Raw genomic sequence first — 18,002 nt, 5'->3', positions numbered from 1 at the left:
TTTATCCATTCCATATGCCTACTTCAGAATTTGATCACTAGGAAGAATACAGTATTTCGTTTCGCAAGGATAATATATTATCAACTACATTAAATGTGCTCCAGCATGACCGCAGCAGCATTGCTGAAACAAGTAAAAGAATAAATCAATAATTGTGCCTTACTTTTGTGTTAACAATGCCATATTCTCGTTTATAAAATTATCTCTTACGTTTTTCTACACAAGTCAATGTTGACTCTGAACTGAAGAAATAAGCGTAAAAACTTCAAAATTAATATAAAACTATTTTCGAAAATTTACAAAGGTCACAAATCTAAGTAGCGACTGGGAGGTGTATAGCTGATTAAATTACTCTTGGTAGGAAGAAAGGCAAATTTGACCAGGGTGGATGCGAAACCACAAGGCAAAGAGTCGCTATTTATATTCAATATAAAACTGTAGTTTATATGCATGCGTCTGTAGAGTTATGGCGTAAACCACGGCAATATTTAAATGCCTCACATAACGATCTGAATTCAAATCTCCAACCAAATAAAATTTGTTTTTCATCTTCCCAAGATCGATAATACTGTACCAACCAACTAAATAAATACTGGGGTTGATCTCATTCACGATCGATAATGACTTTTTGTATGCGATTTATAAAACGTATGGGTGAGTCTGCGTCTGTGTGTGTGTGTGTGTGTGTGTGTGTGTGTGTGTCTGCGTGAGCCGTACACCCACACGCACTCTGTTGTATATGTGAACAAATGTTCAATGTGTTCTTCACGATTCTTTGAAAAAAAACGTTTTCTTGACGTGAAGATCTTTTAATCTAATCTCTCAGAATTGACCTACGTCTATATAACAACCTAAAAAAACACAACTACATTAACAATCACAACTTCAGACATAAAAATCTTACACTCCTCAGCTCTTGGAACGTTTCATCGTATGCTACTTAAGACTTTTAAGACAAGATTTTAACCGCAATATTGTCGCTGTGGAAACATTTTAGAAAGGAAAAGTCAAGTCATGACACGATTTCATTTGTTTTGTTATTTTTTTTCTTTGCCTTTAGGAAGCTTCATATTCTACATATGGAACAATTTTCCAATATGCTCGTTACCAGTTTTGAAAACAAGACGTGGAGGTCGTAGCTAGAAATCTTTTGATCAATGTTTCTTCTCTCTTTCGGAATTGATCTTTAGCTAAAGAACGAAAACAAACCGCTCTTCAAACATCGGAATTTTAGCGAAAATGTCATCGCTGCGGTAACATTTAAAGAATTAAAGCGAAATAATTGCGACCCGTCTTAAAATTATTGCTTTTTCTATACTAATTGACATTGTTTATTTTTCATTTGAGTTCCAATAATATGTTTACTTCGATGCACAATTAAATTCAACGAAATATTGTGAAATTTTCCGCTGCATTTTTTTTTTCTTTGGAAGAGTGAAGAAGACACGTAACACAAATTTACGACACTCTACATGCATACATGCAAATTTGTGGCACTGTCAACAGAAATTAACGTTAATTAAGCAATCACTAAATGAAGCTGACATGGTCTCTTACACGATAAATGATTTCCTTTTTGTTTTGTTTTTAATTTACCGTTTCTCTGTTATTTATGTTGTTTGCGTGTGTATTTTCTACTCTAACACCGAATCAAAACAACTGCAGGCAAATACTGTTGTCGACAATTCTATATTGCTACTAATACAATTATTTATTTAAATTGTGACTGCAATTTATCAACGACCTCCTGATGTTACCGACATTACCAGTATATACTGAAATATTTACAAACTCAGCAAGATTACTATGAAAAGAACAATGAAAACATTACTAATATTGGTACCATCATTGTTATTACTAATTGAACAATAATAATCTTTCCTTCGAGGTCCACTGACTTTCGTGTTATCAGCGTCGATGAAATAACTACCACTCGAGAGTTGAGGTCAATATAATAGGCTAACTCTTTCCCCGAAATTTCAGACTTTGAGCTAGTAGGAAAGGATCCTCATTATTACTATTATTATTAAGGAAGCAACGCCTAGCAGAATTGTTAGCGTGTGGCAGAAATTACTTAGAGGAAATTCTTCCATCCATTTACGTTTTAAATTCAAATTCCACCGACATCAACTTCAATTTCCTCGTTTCGCAGTCGATAACAACGTACTAGTTAATCTACGAGATCGATGTAATCGATTGAACACGTCCCCTTTGATTTCCGGGCCTTGTGACAAAATATGAAGCTATATGAAAGGCGAGGAGCCGGCAGAATCGTTAGCGCGTGGAGAAAATGTTTAGAGCCATTTCTCCTGATTTTAAGTTCAGAGTTCAAACAGTGCTGAGGCCAAATTTGCCTTTGTTCATTTCTGGCTGGGGAATATAAGATACTATTCAGTTACCGGGCTCGATGCAATCGACTTAAATTCCTCCTAAAATTGCTGGTCTCCTGCCAAAATTTGAAACCATTATTATTATTATCCAGCTACGTCTCGCATGTCTTCCAGTATGTAGGTTCTTTGTTCTGAGATCATATATCAGAGGGGATAACTAACATTCATTTCTTAGGCGGGATTCTATATAACAAAGTATCTTTACAATACTGACGTTGACGTATTCCTAGTATAATATTTCCCTTTACATGTCGCCAACTTATAATGTAAGAACTTTCAAATGTCGGGTTTCGTGATAGGTATTGCAAAAGTGAGAGATAAAGTCGCTGAATACCGAGAGCATTAATTGTCTTCACTTATGTCTCTTCTACACTTGGGATAAAGGTAAGTTACCCTACACATATACTCTATTAAGGGCTTCAGTATCAAGTGATCTCTTACTGATTTTTAGGATAGCGTTCATTAATACACGTTCTGGTTCGAATCCAAACAGGATTAGTTTATATTTCCTCCTTCAGGGGCTTCTAAAGTAAATATCTTTAAAGTAGGGGTGATGAATGAATTCAATACAACAGGCTAGTTTCACAATATATCAAGTTAATAATTTCATCGTTAGGCACAAGGCTAGAAATTATTATTGTCATGAAGGTAGGCTGGCAGAATGGTTAGCACGCTCGGCAAAATGCCTAGCGGCATTTCGTCCTTACTTACGTTCTGAGTTCAAATTTCGCCGAGGTCAACTTCGCCTTTCATCATTTCAGGGTCGCAAAAAGAAGCACCAGTGAATACTGGGGTTAATATAATCGATTAACCCCCTCCATTATCTCATACCTCGTACCAAAATAGAAAGTATCATTATGGTGAACTGACGGAACCGTTAGCAAACCGGAAAAAAAGCTTAGTGTCATTTAATCCGCTTTTACGTTCCGAGTGGAAAACGTGCTGAGATCGACTTTACTTTTCATCTTTTCGAGATCGATAGAATGAGTCCCAGTTAAATACTGGGGTGAATGCAATCGATTAGCACCCTCATTCCAAAATTTCAGGCATCGTGTCTATAACAAACGATTATTACTAAAACTTTTGCTTCTGGACAGATTAACGCTGAAGGATCCAGAAACACATTTATCCAATCTCTTCGTTGGTTTTTTTCTTTACTTCATTTTTAACACAAAGGTGAGATTGGGGTGTGATTTGGCTTGTGTACCTAGCAGGTCTACCGTTTCCATAGAAGCTTGTTGCCGGTTCCCTTCTGGCCAGGTCTGTCTCTCCTGAATCATCCAAATCCCACCTTCTGCATTTCTATAGTGCTAACTTATCCAACCATCCATATATTCTTTGTTTGTTTGTTTTTTTAATTTTAAACACTAAGGCGAAACTGGAGTATCATTTGGATGCTATGTCTAGCAGATCCACCACCTTGATAAAAATCTCCGTCATTACCGTTTCGTGGTACGCTGCTTTATTTCCAGATGGTGAATTATTCTTAAGGTAATTTTAAAAACATTCACTGAAGCTTTCCGAAGAACGATTATTCATAGAGACAGTTTCCGTGTTGAGAATGTTCAAGTTAAATTTAACAGAGTTTCCGATATAAATCCTTTTTCCTCGTAATTTACTCCCGCTTTTTTTCTTACCTTATTTTCTTTAACGTTTCTTTCTTTCTTTCTATCCTTTCCAACGACTATTTGGGGATTACCGTATATGGCGCATGCTAGATTAAGGATATCAGGTTAGCAAAAATGAAGATAATTAGGGATGACAGTATAAATCATGAAATAAATATTACCGAAAAACGTATTAATTTCTTTTATTTTCGGAGTTTTTGAGGTGAGGGGAATGGACGGCGGAGTACATCGCGTGATAATATCGAGTGTGTGTGTGTGTAATATAACGAATAAAAGAATAGGTTAATACATGAGAAAAAAACATGATTGCTAGTATTGCTATAAGATCAAGACAGGGTAAGAGAGAGAGAGAGAGAGAGAGAGAGAGAGAAAGAGAGAGAAAGAGAGAGATAGAGAGAGAAAGAGAGAGAGAGGGGTAGAGAGGTAGAGGGAGAGAGAGGTAGAGAGAGGTAGAGAGAGGCAGAAAGGTAGAGAGAGAGAGAGGTAGAGAGAGACAGAGAGGTAGGTAGGCACAGAGAGAGAGAGGTAGGTAGATAAAGAGAGAGGTGAAGAGATAGAGACGGGTAGATAGAGAGACGGGTAGATAGAGAGACGGGTAAACAGAGAGACAGACGGATAGATAGAGAGACAGACAGCGGGATGAGTAACTAGATATAGAAATGAAAGATAGGGTAAAAGACAATTTAAAGAGGAGAGTTTAACATTTCACGACAAGCAAAACAAGCAAAACAAAAATTCAATGATGACTTCTATGGTTTCAATTCCTATGCAAATCCGTGGCAAAGTCTGCAGCTTGATAAGTTTCAGCAAGTGCTAGAACAGATCCTCTGAAATACATACAGACATTCATGATGAAAAGGAAAAACGGAAGAGAAAAAAGGAAAAAGAAAGGGAAGAAAGAAAGAGAAAGGTAGACACCTAGGCAAGCAGACAGGGTGACCAAAGCGATTCTGCATTCTGCTTAAAGTACCATCGTCTCCATGTTGTTGTTGTTTTGCTACTGTTGTTGTTGCTGTTGTTGTCATTTTATCGCGCGTCGCCGCACTCGATTACCTGAAGCTTTAGAAAATGCTAGCAAACAGTTGAGCAACTCTCAGTCTGCTGCCAAACAAGACCAGCTTTTATTATATGTAACAAAGTCTAATCCAGTAACGCAATACTGCCAGCAGCCATGTTTCTCTCATATATAAATAAACTTAAGAGTTCGTGTTTCGTAGACTCTCGATCTCAGGGGATTCCAGGAAGCAATGGAATAAAGGATTACCAAAGTCTAAAGTCATTATTAACGCCATATTTATATCCCTTACTATTCATTCTTTCAAAATTATCTCTTAATTTTCTTTCTGATGGACTTTTTATTCTCAATGTGATATCAATTTGTGCGTGTGTATAGAGAGAGAGAGAGAGAGAGAGAGAGAGAGAGAGAGAGAGAGAGAGAAGAGAGAGAGAGAGATGATATGCACACGTAAATATACACAAAGTGAGTGAGTGGGTAGATAGGCTGACAGATTATGGACTGCTGTGTACAGAATTAACTGGTTAAGAAAGCAACACATGCTAGCATACACACATGTACGCGGAAACATGGCACGCAAATTTATATATGCACGTGTGTGAAGAGAGATGGAGAAGTATTTACATACAATGGAGAAATTATGATTAACCAGTTTACATCTCAATGTACGTTTTGCTACTGTTATTATTTACAGACTTTTCATTGGATGGTCCAAGTGCTATTCGAGGCTGATACTTTTTACTTTTTCCATATCTTTAAGCTTCATATTTACTGCAAAAGCTTTGAAGGTGAAAATGAACAATAATTCCCTCAATCTAACGGAGGTGTGATAGCTACAAAGTAGCAAAGATTTTTATAGTCTTAATCCCGAAGCACTGAGGCAATTACTTTTTATGTAATAATCATCAGTTGAAAACAAAATCATATTTACCGTAAGTAAGTAAGACTTAAGGGAATGAACGAAGGGTTATTTAAATAAAGATATCATGTCTTCCTTCGAGAATACAGAAGGATATCAGCAAATTGACCGCCTATATTTGGAATATAATGATAGGATAGTTGAAATCTTTATCCACTGGAATATTCTAGAAAGATAAAAAGATATTTCCGGAAGCAGAATTTCGCAGCTTTGGTAATTTGGAAAATCTGACCTGAAGCCAAACAGCAATGAAGGATATATCAGATAATGTAACCCAAAATACATTACATATGGTCACGACTGGAACATAGATCGCCCGAGTAAGAGCTCATTTGTAACTAAATAACAACTAACAACATAAATACATGTATTCGACTAAACAAAGTTATATATACATGGCCGCTTGAGCTGTTCGAAATAGCCATCTTGTCTAAATCACATCATGCTGTTTAAAGTAGCATAATGGACATCGTAATTTAGCTACACAATGCCAGTAAAAATTGGGATTTAATAGTTAGAAATATCGTCGATCATAAGTGATGCACACTGTGATCTGAGTTGGTGTTAAACAACATTTAGGATTATTTATATCCTAACACGAATGCACTTAACGGAATGCATGCAACAAACGAAAATTCTTAAATAATTTTTAAGAGATACTGCAACAATTCCTATACATAGAACGTAGAAATTCTTAGGATCACGAAATGGTAAAATACGAAAATAGAAGTAAAAAGAAATAATAATTTCATATTTCGTATTGCAAAATCTGAACATTGAACCAAGAACAAATTAGTCGACAACTCGTATCCCTCTATGTATAATCTGTGAAATCTGAAACGAAACATTCTCCCCCTCCGACCACCACCACCACCAGGTAAATCAGTAGACTGTCTACGCTGCTCTCGCTCATTCACCACGCTTTCCTTTTCTTCATCTTAATTTCAATAGTTTTTACCTCAGGTCTCTTCCTCCCTCCTATGCTCATCTCACACAGCAATCTAACCAACTCAGTTATTCTGTGTCACTCTTCGCATAATACCAATATCCTTCCTACATTTCACCCAAAATCCGCATTTGTAAACTTCCATCCAAATCCACTACAATATTTTTATCTCTTCTCCTCATTCTCAGACAAAGTACGATTGGCCAAAACGTTAGATCCTACACTGAACATTAAATATATACATATATATCAATGGATATCTATACAACCGTTACCAATTTCTTCGGTTTCTGGAGTTTTCTTGGTGCAAAAAAAGTTTCATGTCAACACAGCCATATATTTCTCTCTGAATTTAAAGCCAACACGTTAAGTCAATAACTTAAGTTGCCAACTCGGAAGAATATTTTGTTTTTTTAAGTGTAAAAACAAAAACCTTGTTGACGCCACTTGTCAACTCTAGATACGCTTCACTGACAATGCTATCAACATTTAACTTGGAGCTCGACCACATGTGTTCCACTAAGCAAGCATAGTCTTTGGCATAAGAAAATACAAAGAATGTGACGATATATGCATGTTACGTATACACACACTAATGCACAGCTACACACATTCTATATATAGTGTGAATGTGTGTGCATGTATGTATGTATGTATGTATATGCGCGTGCATATACATAAAGACGCACGCATACCTCACACGTATGAGAGAGAAATTCAGAGAGACATATATATATATATATATATATATATATATATATATATATTTATTTTATTTTTTCAGTCATTTGCCTGCAGCCATCCTGCATCACCTCCTTTAGTCGAGCAAATCGACCCTAGGACTCGTTCTCTGGAAGCCTAGTACTTATTCTATCGACCTTTTTGCCGAACCGCTAAATTACGGAAACATAAACACACCAACATCGGTTCTCAAGTGATGGTGGTAGGGCAAACACAGGCACTCAAACATTATATATATATATATATATATATATATATATATATATATACGACGGGCTTCTTTCAGTATCCGTCTACGAAATCCTCTCAAGACTGGTTGGCTCGACACTATGGAAGACACTTGCCCAAGGTGTCATACACTGGAACTTATCCCGGAACCTTGTGGTTGTGAATCAAGCTTCTTACCACGCATCTACAGACTGATCCAGGTATTCTTGAATTCGGTTTGAAGTGGAGGAAGATGAAAGCATTCCATTCTATTTTCTTCGTTTTACTAATAAACACAAAAGATTCTAGCATTGGTATTATCATAAATAATAGTTCTTTTGCACATCGTCAACAACTGCCATTAAATGTTAGCAGCATTAAAGCATCAACATATTAGTAACAACCCACCATTGACAACAACTACAATGCGCCATCGACTCCGACAGCTAAAACTACGGAAAGAGCATTGCAAGAAAGTTTAGTCAAGTACAACTGACATTTAATAGACATCCAAGTTCAACAGTGAGCATTCAATAGAAAATGTTCGCTAATCGATAAACGAAATCCATTCAGCAATATATACAAAGAAGGAGATGCAACATTTTTGCTTGGTTGAAATGAGTGACGCTATAATACAAAAATCTTTGCAGCATCCGACATAAATGTCAAGAACTAATGTCAATGGGCAGACATTGAAACAAATCCCTCTTGGTAAATTTTCGGAATTTGACTTTCTGACTCGCAATTCTTTCGGCAAGTCAAATAAAAAAAAAATGAGCCAAATTGGTAAGATGGATGTACACGCTTGCTTGACGTGTTAGAAATAGCAGCTAAATGTTCCAACAGAGAATCTTGGTCAACAGCGCAAATTTTAGCTATTTCTCCGCAGACTGAAGAAATGATCAACGTTAATCGATTCACGAACCTTATTGGGTTCTCATCAGAGACGCCCACATCATTCTGACAGTCTCCAGAGAAACTAGCAGTCAAACTGTTTATATACACAAAGAATGCAGCAGTTACTCTACGAAGGAGATCTTAATTTGTATACCGAAATTGTTAAGAGGCCTGTTAACTGGGATCTTTGTCCACAAAGAATCAAGGAAGGTAGGTAGGTTGATGGGTACTCAGACAGGCTAGCAGACGGACAGAATTTTGCAACGTGAGACACAGGTACTAACGCGCACGTGTACTCCCACGAGTGCGAATATAACGGTACGAATTCCTGAGCAACGTAGATGTGGTGGAAATTTCCCATGCTCTTTATATTTAATTTCGATGGTTTATTGTTTATATAAACACAGAATTAATTACAAATATACCTACGGTAGTTGAAACATTTTTCGGATTGCTACACACACGCTGATAAGCAAAACCAGTTGTTCATTTCAACCTTCATATATATATATATATATATATATATATATATATATATATATATATATATGTATGTATGTATGTATTAGAGAGAGCACATGGAGTTTACGAGATTCTTTATACTAAACGACTACATTTGTTTCGTATCATCCAGCGCCTGTACCACACTTGTGACGTGCTGCACAATCAATTTTCTTGCATGACAAGTGCAGATTGCATCTCCTCGGGGGACTTTTTAAACAACGACTTGGCTCCTTCTCTCCATTTCAATCAGCTCTCTTATACACACACACACACACACACACACACACACACACACACACACACACACACACACACACACACACACACACATATATATATATATATATATATATACACACACAAGTGCACATTGCTGTACACACACACACACACATCTATAGTCCATTGACTGAAACATGTAAGGATAGAAAAATCATATACACACGGAGACACACGCAGATAGACAGAGCGCATAGACACTGTGTTTATTTACTTTATGTTCGCCATTTTGAAATCTGATGAAAGCGAGACATCTTCCTCATTTGATAAAGATCGTTTGTCTCACTTGATCCCGTGTCAGACGGGTGGTCCCTTATATCAAGACCTACTCTAAATATTTCGGGGTTAAAAAGAGGGGAAGGCTAGATTAGATGAACTAGTTAACTAGGGCTCTGGTAAAAACGGTCTTTAATTGCAAATGTTTGTGTTTGACACATGACAGAAAGTGAGTTTTTTTCTTTGACGTATTGGCTGTCTTCCTAACGAATGGCCTTTTTCGTCAGTAGGGTACACACCCCCACACACAAAGATAGTATATATATATATATATATATATATATATATATATATATATATATATATATATCCATCCATGTGTGTATATATATATAACGAGGGGTCACCAGCGGGTTTATATATACAATAACAAATAGCTTAAATATACAGAGATAAAACGCGATTCTCAAGGTAAATAAACCGCAGGATTAGTTCAAGAGTCAGTGTGACTGTTTTTATTAGGATGGGGTTATCCGACCCCTACAAATTTATATTATTATTACTATCATCATCACTATTACTACTTTCAATACACTTTTTGCCGTTTCTGTCTCTCCCCATCCCCGTTCCATATATCTACTACAGCATTTTATTTATCTTTTATAATTGTTTTCTCTTCTTTTCTTTTGCCTCTCGACCCTCGCGGGAATTCTGAGTGGAGAAGGCCGATGAATAGAGCGATGATGGACGGGCAAACGGACCGACTGAGAAGAGTTTTATGGTGTGCTAACATATTCTCGGCACTAATATAGAGTTAATAGGTTGACTATGGAATGTTCCGATTTGGGTTTCTAATCACATCAAAATCTAACAGAAAACCAAACATTACATTTGTTGTTACATTGCTGCAGATTCTCATGGGCCCTGCAATTTTTTCCCCTTGGAACATACTAGGGTCGATCCGAAGTTATGCATATTGTACAAAGTGGGAGCGGAGAGAAAATAAACAAATATACAGGGAAACACTACAGAGCAAAATGGAAAAACGACGATGAAGAAGAAAAAGAATCCAACGTTTAGGACAGACACTTGAATAGTTTCGTCGGAGTTTTGGTATCGTAGACTCTCACCGGGATCGAAACACGTTCAAAAGAGAAGAAGCGAGACGAAGCGAATCGAACTTTTTATCATTCACACGACCACGTTTGCAACTCATGGCTGGAGTGAATGAGAAATGAAGATTGAGTGATCGATCAATCGAAGTAACAACACAAGTTTTGCTATATTAGTTATGTTAGATCAGTTCAGTTTTGAACTAAAGATAAATTCAATCACACATTTTTAAAGATGGAAAGAAAGTAAAAACAAATGACAACAATAGCATATATATATATATATATATATATATATATATAAGCAAGAGACAAGAATCCAACTCGAATTTCTAATCAACAACTTGAAGCACGAAATTTACTATGTAGCTTAAAATATTCAGTATGGGGAACACTTTTCTAAGGATAAAAGGATATAAAAAATGATTAAAAAATATATAGAAAAAGCTACGCGCGCACACACAAACAGCTGCATGTACACACACACATATATATATATATATATACGTGCACCCATTCATATACATACACACCAAGATATATATATATATATATATATATATATATATATATATATATATATATATATATCTCATACGTAAAACTATGGACAATTGAATCGTTACTAACATGACACTGCTAGTCATTTTATTGAGTCTAAAAAAATGATAAAAGTACGAAAATAAAACGTATATAAAATATATAAAATAAAACCAGGAAAAGTCTAAAGCAATGCCGCATTAATAAATTGTCATGCTTCAGGTATTGCCAAAAAATATATAAAATACGTATCTTTTTTTCTTACAGAATCGTTGAATGTGATCATGGTTGTACGGTCTCCATCTCATAATACAGACAACTATCACCACCACTATTACTATTACGGCTTTTATATATATATATATATCAGTTATCAAAAGGTGTCACAACGAGGTGTCTTGCCTTGCTAGAAATAGCAAGCAGTTCTCTTGTGTGTATCATCTTACCGTGTTAAATAAAGGAAAGAAAAAGATATAGATTAAAGATGTGCTGGTCGCGGTTGGATTCCCTGTGACCACAGGTAAGATGATCTCAGGTTTGAACTGGGGCTAAGTAAGATTTACGATTGATGCTATCAGCATCCTTAAGGCTCACCATTTCGCCCGGCGTGCTAATGATTCTGCTAGCTCGTCGCCTTACTACTACTACTACTACTACTACTACTACTACTTATATTACTATGAGCTATCAATTCTGCTTCCGGTTTTCCTAATTTCCACTAGGACAGCCATTTTGGGGGAGGGTATACGTCTATTAAATTTACCCCAGTGTTTCACTGGTACTTTATCGATCCTGAAAGGATAAAAGGTAAAGTTGACCTCGGAAGAATTTTAACTCGGGATGTAGCGACATACCAAATACCGCTAAGCACTTTGCCCGTCATGCTAGCGATTCTGCCCGCTCACCGTCTTTGGTTTTCCAAATAATCATTTCTATTATAGGCACAAGGCCTGACAATTTGTGAGAGGGGACTGGTCGATTATATTGACCCCACTCAACTGGGACTTAATTTATCGACCTCGAACGATGGGAAGTAAAGTCGATCTCGGTGGAATTTGAACTCAGGGCGTAGCGGCAGACGAAATACCGCTTAGCATTTTGCCCGGCGTTCTAACGATTCTGCCAGCTCGTCACCTTATTGTGGCTTTCCTAATGACAAACCTATCTAAACGTTTTGGCGCAGGGCCAGTAAATTTGAGGTGAGGGGCAAATCAATTAAATCGACACCAGCACTCGTCTGCCATGCTAACGATTCACTTAACTTTACGCTTTAACAGCAACAACCATAATGGTTTCAAATTTTGGCCCAACGCCAGCAATTTTAAGGGAAGTGTAGATTGCTGTAATTGACCTCGACTGCTCAAGTGGTATTTATTTTATCGCCCCCACCAAAAAAAAAAAAGATGAAAGGGAAAATCGACCGCGGAGAAATACGAATTCAGAATATAAAATGACTGAAAAGATGTCACTAAGCATTTTATTCAGCACTCAAACAATTTTGCCATCTCGCCCATCACCCACTAAATGAGACAAATATGTCTGTCAAGATTTCTTCTCAGAGCTCAGCAATCGACTACATATCACAAGACATTTTATCCTACTCTGTAAAAGAAGCAGTTAATTCGCCGCCATATTCCTTTATAAAGATTAGCAATATTGTAATGATTATTCTTATTGTTTGTAATGATAGCATTAATATTTAATAAATAATTGCATTGTTATTCCTTAACGTACGATTACTGTTACCTATTATCTAATATAACTTCATTGTTATAGTGAATATCAACATTTTACTCATAGAAACATCCCCACCGCTGTTTCTTGTCTGTTGTTTAGCTTTCTCTCTCTCTCCTCTCTCTCTCTCTCTCTCTCTCTCTCTCTCTCTCTCTCTCTCCCCCCCATCCCACCACCTATGTTTAGGCCTTTGTAGCCACCGAATGAAATCATCGTTCCTAATTAAACAATCACGTTATAATTATAACGATTTTAATTACTTATTGATACGCAAAGCAGTATGTGTTCGGTTAACTCAAATTTACTACAGAAGAAATGTAGTAGTAGTAGTAGTAGTAGTAGTAGTAGTAGTAGTAGTAGTAATAGAGCGTGTTTAATTTTCACTACGATGTGCGTTTGGATTACATCCCACTCCATCCTTCCCTCGGAAATTGTAACGAAATGGAAATTCCTTTTTACAGACAGAAAAAAAAACATGTTAATGATAACAATAATTCTTCTTTTATTGTCCCCAAGGACCGCAAAATCACTTCAGATGCTGCAAAAGCCAGGGAGGATTAACGTAGAAACTTGTAAGCAATAAAATCATTTGCAAAAAAAAAAAAAAAAGATATTTCAAATTCTCATGGGAGAGGAGGGCGGAATTAACGGTTTCAAATCTTCGTATAGGGCCAGCGCTTTTAAGGAAGCGGGTTAATCGATTACATAGGCGCTAATGTACAAATGGTACTTCAAGTATCGACCTCGAAACGATGAAAGGCAAAATCGACTTGGGTGAAATATGAATTTAGAACGTAAAGATCCGAAATCATTACCGCAAGGCATTTTTTCCAGCACTTCAACGATTTTGCTAGTCTACCGCCCTAGTAACGATAATAATGCTTTCTGCTATAGGCACAAGGCCTGAAATCTGGGGGAGGGGGATAGTCTATTACACGACCCAGTACACACCTGGTATTTGATTTATCTTTCCCGAAAGGACGAAAGTCAACCTCGACGGAATTTGAACTCAGAACGTAAAGATAATAATAATGGTTTCAAATCTTGTCACAAGGGCAGCCATTTAGGGGGACGGGACGAACCGATTATAACGTTCCCAGTGTTCAACTGGTACTTATTTTATCGACCTCGAAATGATGAAAAGCAAAGAAAATAATAATAATGATAAGAAGAAGAAGAAGAGCAGCAACCACAATAAAAATAACTGGAACAAGAGTAACGAGCGAACCATGGAAATACAACATGGCTGTTTGTTCTGATAGAAATAAGTTAAATCTAAAAAAAAATCTTAGATGCCAGGACTTTAAAGAAAGTACACAATGTAGAATGGAGTTCTAGATAGACTACGCCTGAATAAAAGTTCAGCTGTAGACTGGAGTAAATAGATTATGTGCTGCCCGTGGTAGCTCGAGTTGTGCAGTAACTCCCCACCTGGGTCCCCAACACATCTAAATTTGCTCCCCAGTAAATGCGTCGCCCAAGGGAGACCCTCCCTCTCCCTTCCACATAAGTATGCGATTGGTTGCTGAACAGTGGAGCGGTATTTTAAGATAACCGTGCTCGATCAGGCCAACAACAGCAACCTACACTTCACGCTCTTGGAAGAATGCTTTCAACAGACTCATCAAAAAAAGCCCCTTAGCGACTTGAAAACTGAGCAAGCTATCAATCACTTTGGCAGCTAAAGCAGACTTCGTGCCAGAAACTTGTATAAAAAATTACTAAGTTGCAAAATAAGGTGTTTCAAAGTGGTTGCTAGAGCTGTCAGAAAAGATGCCTCGCAGAATTTAGATATGATTTCGAACAGAAAAGAAAAGAATAAAATGGAAAACTATATTGAGATTAGTAGTCGATACGTTGAAGGAATAAAAACTGGAGGATCACTATTGGAACGTCTTTGGAGATAAATCTGTGTCATCTAGACTGGATATACTTGAATTTAAATAAGGAATTATTTGATTGATGACAGACAGACAGACAGATATATAGATACATACATACATAGACAGATATATAGACAGATTGATATATAGATTGATATACAGATAGGACAGACAGATAGACAGTCACACAGAAAGCTAAACACAGAAGCAGGCAGTCGCTGGCAGGCAAGTAAGTAGTCACACAGAAGGTTAGATAGACAGTTGCATAGGATTACCAACAGTACAAGTTCCGTTAATACTAATATTATATGCATGTGTGTATTTTTATATATGTACGGGAATCTATATATGTGTATGTATATCTAAATGTATGTGCGTGTGTATGTATATGTGTATGTGCATATGTATACATGTGTGCTTATATAATATAGGCCTTCACCATTCGGTTTTGTGTGTTTGTTGAATTACTATGTATCACAACATATCATGCCGCAATGTGAAGTTATATGTGTGATAAAGAGGCAAAGAGAGATATCAACAAGAAAGCAATTAGATAGATACAAAGCCAAACATACACAGAGGAGGTCAGACGCAATGTCAAAATCTAGAACTGTGTGAAAAACATACTGTACGTCTATATACATACATATGTGTGTGTGTATGTGTGTGTGTGTGTGTGTGTGTGTTGATTGACTGATAGAATGGGAGAAATAACTAGATGCAGCGAGCTAGGGACAGAGTGGGAGGTAAGTAGTGACAGAGAGAGAGAGTTCAGTGTGGGCGGAGGGGTGATGGAATATTCTTTTCTACTCCAGGCACAAGGTCCGAAATTTTGGGGGAGGGGGCCAGTCGATTAGATCGACCTCCAGTACGCAACTGGTACTTAATTTATCAACCACGTAAAGATGAAAGGCAAAGTCGACCTGGGCGGAATTTGACCTCAGAACGTAAAGGCAGGCGAAGTATTTAGTCCGGCGTGCAAACGACTCTGCCAGCTCGTCACCTTGCGGTGATGCAGTATTAACAGAATACTTGTTATCTTGTTGTCTTTTGCTTGTTTCAGTCATTGGACTACGGCCATGCTGGAGCACAGCTTTGAATTCTTTAGTAGAACGAATCGACCGTAGGACTTATTCTCTCAGCGAACTGCTAGCTTCCAGGAACGTAAACAAACCAGCGCCGATTGTCAAGCGGGGACAAACACAGACTCACACACACGGAGAGCTTCTTTGAGTTTCCATTTATGCAATCCACTGAAAAGACTGGCTAGCGTGAGGCTATTGTAAAAGATACTTGCCCAAGGTGTCACGCATGTGGCTGGGAAAGAAACTTTTCACCACACAGTTATAATTTTTTTTCTTTACAGCAACGGTGGTGCTCCAGCATGGGCGCAGCTTTAAAGATGACACAATTTAAAGAATTTAAAATTAATTTAATCATGCAACCTGAACTGGGTCGACGAAAGATTTAATACCGAACATTATATTAACTGTCTCTAAGTAGACGGCGTTGGAGTTTTGGTTGCTATTTCTTGCATATCCAACGGCCACCTAGAGGTATCGTTGTTGTTGCGATTAGGAGTAAGTCGCTGACTGATGTGTAAAATAAAAAAGAAAGGAGAGGAAAGAGTAAATATGAAAGGCAGTAATTGAACAAAAGAAATATTTGAAATATATAATGGCTTATGAATGTATGGATGGCGAGAAGAGAAATAAAAGGAGAGTTGATGAAATGATAAAAATGATCAATGGCGCGAAAAGATTGACAGAGGAATTCACAAAATGATTGAATGAGATTTTTTTTTGAAAATGTATTTCAGGATTTCTGAGTGCTTTTGGGTGGGGAGGATCGGGGATGGGCTGTGCTGCGGGGTGGCGATTGAGGGTCGGTGGGTAGGAATGCGCGTGCGTGTGTGGTGGTAGGGAAGATTAATGCCTGTACATTTTTATTTATCACTGTGCGTGAATATTTTGTGTTTGTGTGCACGATCATGCGTCGCCCTCTACGTTTGTGTGCGTAGGCATGCGAATCTGTGCGTGTCTGAGCTTCTGCGAGAGCGTACGCGTGTACGCAGGTAAAGATATAGAACAAATGTGTATGTACTTCATAAGTCTGCTTCTGTGCCAGTGTGTGCGTTTGTGTAGGTATGTAGAGCATCGGACAGAATGCTTTGTGACATCTCTTTCGCTTCTTTGCGTTTTGAGTTTAAATCAAGTGGAAGTCGCCTTTACTTCATCGACCCCGAACGAGTAAAACACTATAATCGAGTACCAACTAACCCCCATCATATCCTTAAAAAATATGCTGGCCTTGTGTCAATGTTTCAAACAAAATGTGTGTGTGTGTGTGTGTGTGTATGTGTGTGTGTGTGTGTGTGTGTGTGTGTGTGTGTGTGTGTATACGAATAAATGTCTACATGTCTACACACATATATATATATCTATACTGCGATATATGTACGCATACACACTTGCGCAAACATACATCTACACACATACATCTACACACATACATCTACACACAAACAAGTTTTCATGTGTATATATCGATTTATATATATATCGATCGTGATATATATATATATATATATATATATATATATATATATCGATATCAATTTGTCATGTGTGTATGCGCGTGTGTTCAATATATAGCTAAAGAGCCAAATATACCATTGGTGCTTGTTTTTTTAATCTCCAGGTCCCTCTTTTTTCACCTTAGTGTTTACCGCAAAACATAACCAAATCGATTTTACTTTTCCCTTTTCATCGTTGCGGAAATTATTAAACTATAAAAGTGCCAGTAAAATACTTGTTCCGTTTCATGTTTTCACCATACCTATTAACTCCTGCCAAAAATACTGTTCCTATTGGAAAGACAGCATTATTATCATCATGACGTGTGCCAGAGGGTATAAATTTACTGTTCATCCCCTCTCTCTCTTTCTCATCCACACTCTTCTCCTCCTTGTCTTTGTTTCTGTCTCACCCC

At 37.3% G+C, this 18,002-nt stretch overlaps 1 long non-coding RNA gene across 1 annotated transcript in view; it reads right to left on the bottom strand.

The window, feature by feature from the left end:
* Positions 1 to 18,002, bottom strand: part of LOC149131571 (uncharacterized) — a 415,346-nt gene that overhangs the window by 363,603 nt on the left and 33,741 nt on the right. The window lies entirely within an intron of this gene.

This window comes from Octopus bimaculoides, chromosome 20 (genome assembly GCF_046866305.1).
Source record: "Octopus bimaculoides isolate indiv1 chromosome 20, ASM4686630v1, whole genome shotgun sequence".
In the NCBI taxonomy this organism is placed as follows: Eukaryota; Metazoa; Mollusca; class Cephalopoda; order Octopoda; family Octopodidae; genus Octopus; species Octopus bimaculoides.
Note: the sequence above shows the minus strand (reverse complement) of the source record. Positions and strands in the feature narration are given on the sequence as shown.